Genomic DNA, 6059 nt, shown 5'->3' with positions numbered 1-6059 from the left:
AGATTATATGGCATTTTAGTTGATAGAAGCATATGCATTAGAGTTGTATATATATTAGTTGCATCATGGCATGTAGTTTGCATGGTTAGAAAATATTTGTGAAAATGTCTATTTGGGAAGCTTGACAAGTGTATATGAAGCCTTTGTAGATAATTTTTTTCCTTGAGACTTTGTTTACTAGAATACCATCAAGACACCCTAGGATGAATCATACTAGTATCTTTGGACCCATGGACTAAGGCGTAGTCAAGAGTACCTTGTGGTATGATTACTGCTTGGCTACCGTTTATTCCAAGGTGACCTTTGAAGTTCAAGTTATCAATGTCAAAAGTTTACAATTGCATTAAATGAAATGAGGAGCAAAAATAGACTCATAGGCTTTAATAGAAGTACCCTTGCTACAAATGAGGTGGGGTTACTTTGAAAATGTTCAAAAAGAATGCAAAATTGAAAAGAATTGCCAAGTATCAAAATGCCAAACATCAAAAATGGTAAGAAATGTTCTCCAATGTCAAATTCTACAAAAATGAGGGAAAAATAAACCCAAAAAGCAAACTACTATCAAAGCATTTAGCAATTGTGGACAAAGGTAACCTAGTTTAACACAACTTGGAGGTGACTTGTTTGTATCCTCTTGGACTTAGTAACTAGGAGAACTAATATCTATGATGGAGTGTGTACCCTTAGATTGCTTCTCTTTTAAATTATTTCCGCCACTTAGATGAAGAAAGTGGCTATTATTTTGTAGATACATCCATTACTTGTTTTGTGTGCTTAATGCTTGGATGTATCGCCATTTTGCCAAGCCCAACCTTGCCTTGCAAAAAGACATCTTATCTCATGGTTGTCTTGTTGTGAGTTGACGGGGCAGAGTGGGACCCGCTAATTGTCTCACATCGGCTATATTATTATTAGGATAGTTTAAATAAAGGTCTAGTTCTAGTCACCTCTTTACTCGGGATGAGCAAAGGTTCAGTTTGGGGATATTTGATGTGACTCCTATTTACGCACATTTAGTCCACTAACTAGCCTAGTTCCTATGCTTTTTAGTATGTATTAGGGCCGTTTCTTGTCTTTAGCCCCCTTCTATGCATGTTTTATGAAGTTTGGTATCCTTTGTAGGAGAAGAGCGTTAACTTGAGTAAATGGAGTTAAGTGGAGCTAAATTGATAGCATATAACGACCAAGCACCAAAGAGGAGACTAACACTAAAGGCCTAAACTAATAAATCAAGTAAAAAGGGGCAATGATGAAGACCCCCATGACCCCTCCATGATTCCCACGGGTCTTGAGGTAGTCAAAGAAGAAGAAACCATGTTAGCTCACGATTTATTATTGGGTAATTGAAGATTATTGGGTTATTATTGGAGAATTGACAACTCTTCATCAATCAATCGAGTTCTCTTCTATTATTCTTTGCTTTCCATTTGTTCATCTTAATATTGGTATAATCTCTTTACTCTTTATTGTTTATTTCTTCACTCTTTCAACATGTTTATGCTTGTTAAGATGATTGACACCATTGATAACATGTCTTCCATGATATGAGTGAATAGTTCCTTAACTAGGATTAATGGGGGGGGGGGGTATTAGGGGAGTTAATCACGGGGTAAATTTATGCTTAATGAGTTCATATGAATGCTTGCTTATTGTTCTCTAACTTATGCACTTATCTTGTTTGATGAAATGCTTGATTGACAACCTAGCATATTTCTCTTATTCTTTCAACAAGACTTGTAAGATATAAACCAACTCAAGGCTTGTTAGACCATGCATATAGTTGATTAGGAAGGATTAAGTCGACTTGTAGGTGTTGTACAATCTTGACCGACTCGGCTCCGGGACCCAAACCTTCCTTGGACTCATTTATGTTATCTCACCATGATTAGGGAAAACCAAGTCGACTTGTAGGTGTTGTACAGTCTTGACCGACTCGGTTCCGGGACCTAAGTTTCCCCTAAGAATCGTAAGAGGTACACTAAATTGATTCCAACAATAATAATTGCTTGCATCTACTTGATTCATTTATGCTAGTTCACCATGATTTACCTATGATCTCATGACATCCTAGTGCCTTTACCATTTGTTTACATCCTTTTATTTATTGCTTATTTTACCTTATTGATTTCATTAGTTTAGACTCACCAACTCAAATCCAAACCAATTGTGACACTAGCATAAATTGAGATAGATAGACTTAGAACCCAAAGCACACCGTCCCGTGGATCGACCTCGACTTAACCACTATCTAGTTGTTTGTTGAGAATATAAATGTGTTTGATTGAGCGTACGGCGACAATGTTCATCAATGACCCAAGTCTATTACAATCAAGAACACATTAAAGATACTTCTTCCCAAAATTTGTATGTGGAGGAGCCATGAAGATTCAGACTGAACAAAAAACACAGGCCTAAAAACAAGATGAAGAGCCACACAAAACAACAAAGACAATGTTTGAAAGAGGACTAAATTTTTAGGAAATGAAGATCTAAAAAATGGTGAGATCAAAAGTGAAGGAAGGAGAGGAGGTTATGAATGAAGGCGACGTTACAGAGAAAGAGAGAGTATGAGTGAGTTAAGGTTTCAGAATAATCTAGAGATTTTAGAGAGAGAGGTTTGAGGAGAATAAACAGTGGGTTGGTGAGGGTATTTGAATATTTGAACAGTGCAGTGGGGTGGGGGGGAAGGGGGGGGGGGGGGTTAGGTCGCCCAAATTTTAATTAGAGTGGATTTTCATGGCAAACTGTAGTGGGGTATGAGTGACAAGAAATGTAAATAAGATGTTTTAATTAGGATAAATTGGTCATTACATTCTTATTAGGAAAGTGGTCGAGTGGAGTGGAATGGAAGAAAATAGAAATATGGTAAAATGGAGTTGAATGGAGGAAATACAATTATTTGTCGTACATAAGTTTAGAGATAATAACTAATATACTCCGTATTATTTTAAAAGTTACTCACAATAGTAAAAAGGGAACAAAAATATCACAAGGTAGTGTAAAGAAAAGTTATTTTTTTGGTTTAAAGGGAACCACAAGGTTAATATCTCCTTCCATGACTTTGTTAACTATCTCCTACCATGACTTTATTAATTAAGCTAGTGTAAAGAAAAGTTAAGAGTAGCAACTTTCGTAGTTTCATGGGATTATCTTGTGTCACTCGATTTATTGAATTTAGGGAAATCGTAGTTGTATACCATGTTTTGGGGTCTATATGTGTAACAATCCGGATTATAAACCAAAGGAAAAACGTATAATAAAACGATAATCAGAGTATAACACTGATAAAAGGGTCAAGGTGGCGGAAACACCTGATAAATCTGGTTCGCTACTAAAAACCAAAACCAAACTAATACATTATTCAAGGTTCTCAAAACATAAAAAAAACTCCTAATTTATTATTCGTCTCTCCCGTCGATGCATCCCAAGCAACATCATCCAAACAGCGACGAGCATTCAACCTAAGAGTGGGGGTAAAAAATCAGTTGGGAGTAACTAGATGCTCTCCCAGTCATGTTTACAATAATCGAATATAACCAACAATCAATAACAATTGAAATGCAAAACTAGTAAGCATGTGAGACCATCTATACTCATGAAAACCCGATACAGCTTACCATGACTTTACCAACCTTAGACGAACGCAATTATGTAAACCTATACCATATGCAACCACTAAACCATGGACACTTACAAATACAGTAGCACACAATCCACAACAACATAAGGCACAAGGCTAGCATCACAGCATAGTGAATAGAGCGAACGCCACTAGGACGTTTAACTGACTATCTAGCAGATGGAACGTTTAACTAACAAACCATTGACTGTGAAGTATTTAACTGATACTCCACGGTACTATGTATAGCGTATCACCACTACATATATGCCTAAGACCTGGCCAGACCTCTCGATGCATTAATTATACATCGAACGACACTTGGGACCCAGAATGTTTAACTGACGAATCTGGCCAACCCCGAACATCGACCAAATAAACCTCCGAAGAGCAGCTCTAATTCATTTCGCTAGAATTTAACTGATACTACCGTCATCTATTCGACTAGCCAACACCAAATGCAAAGTTTAACTGACTGTACACAACATGCGTGAACCACATCACGACTCAACTCAGAAGAACAGTTTAATCGACTGTCCAACTCATGAAAATGCATAGTTTAATTGATTGTACAAATCATGCGTAAATAACATCAGGACTCAACAGTAGAACAGTTTAACTGACTGTCCTACCAACATAGGAACAAGAGTAACCAATCAACAAAATGAAACCACAAGGATATAAAACATTGCATACAATACAACATATGAAGCAAGTATAAATAACCAAGGTTATAGTAACCTTTGTCATAACATGAACTCTGGATGTGAGGTTATACCAACCTCGAATATAACTTCAGTATATATGACTTTAAGTTATACTTACCTCAACCATAACCTTGAAACGAAACTCAAAGTTATACTATTTCAAACCATAACTTGCGTTCCAACTATAACCTTAACTTGCGTTCCAAAATTATAGTAAATTTAGCTATAACATTGATTCATATTTCCAAGGTTATACCTGTTTTAGTGATGGGTGATGTCGTCGGGTCACATCCAATCAAACACATTTATATTTCTCAACAAACTACTAGTTAGTGGTAAGTCGAGGTCGATCCATGGGACGGTGGTTACTCAACTTATTCAATCTAATTAAGGTTATGCTTGGGGTTTTCACAATTATAATGGGTTGATGATTCTAATCTAATAGATGCAATACACAAGCAACAAAAGGAAAGATGTAAACAATTGATTAAAAATGCTAGGATATCATGGGTTCATAAGGGATTCATGGGAATTGATCATACAAACATGTTTCCTACTAGATGCAAGCAATTATTGTTGTGATGGATTGAGTTGGTTTATATCTTATAATCCTAAGGAGGTTTGGGTCCCGGAGCCGAATCGATTAGATTGTACAACACCTACAAGTCGACTTAATCCACCCTACTCAACTATATGCATGGTCTAATGAGACTCGAGTTGGTTTATGTCTTACAAGTCTCATTGAAAAGGTAAGTGATGGTAGTAAATGCAAGGATTCATAGGCTTAGCATTTCATCAAACATAACATGTGCATAAGTTGAGATCACAACAAGCAAGCAAATAAACTATGAAAGCATATTAATTTAAGCATGAATCATTCCCCATGTTTATTTCCCCTAATTACCCATTAATCCTAGCTAAGTAACAACTCACTCATGATCAAGTTTAACATGTTAATAAGGTTGTCAATCATACTAACAAAGCCAAACATGATGAACAAGTAAGAAAGATTAACAATAATTAAAACAAGGATTAAGAGAATTATACCTATGGAGATTCCAATAATAATAATGCAAAGAATAATAGAAGAACTTGATGATTGATGGAAGGTTGTCAATCTCCCAATAAACCCAATAATCTTCTAATTACCCAATAATAAACTTGAATTACTTAATAATAAACTTGAACAATGATTATAGAAAGATTAATGTGTAATTTGTGGAAAGATTGAATGATAATCTATTCTAATCTACTCCTAATCTAATCTAAGGAGGAATTTCTAATATGACAACTTGATTGTTTGATTATTATAAATGGGGTATATATAGTAGAGCATCATTAGGTTAAGCAAGGGTAAAATAGTAATTACACTTTTGAGTTTTAAGCAGGGAAACGCCGGTATTTTTCGAAGGATGGGCATCTTTCATTGAGGCTTGAAGAAGACGAAATTGTGCTGCCTTGGAATCCGGGCGTCTTGGGCATGAAGACGGGCGGATTGTGGTTCACGTAGCAAGGAAAAGTTTCCTGTCCAGGAATACGCCCATCCCGAGCGAAATATGGGCGTCCTGGGCTTCAACCCGAGCGGGTTGAATTTGACCCGAGCGGGTTGAGCTGTATCTTGAGCTCGGATTGTAAAACGGACGTCATTTCCTCATCCGGACTCCTATTGGAGTGATTCAAAAGCCTAGATCACTTGATTTTTCGACGCCGTTTCATCTAGCATACTTTCAGAG

This window comes from Silene latifolia, chromosome 11 (assembly GCF_048544455.1).
Source record: "Silene latifolia isolate original U9 population chromosome 11, ASM4854445v1, whole genome shotgun sequence".
Classification (NCBI taxonomy): domain Eukaryota; kingdom Viridiplantae; phylum Streptophyta; class Magnoliopsida; order Caryophyllales; family Caryophyllaceae; genus Silene; species Silene latifolia.
This window is presented reverse-complemented; position numbering follows the sequence as displayed.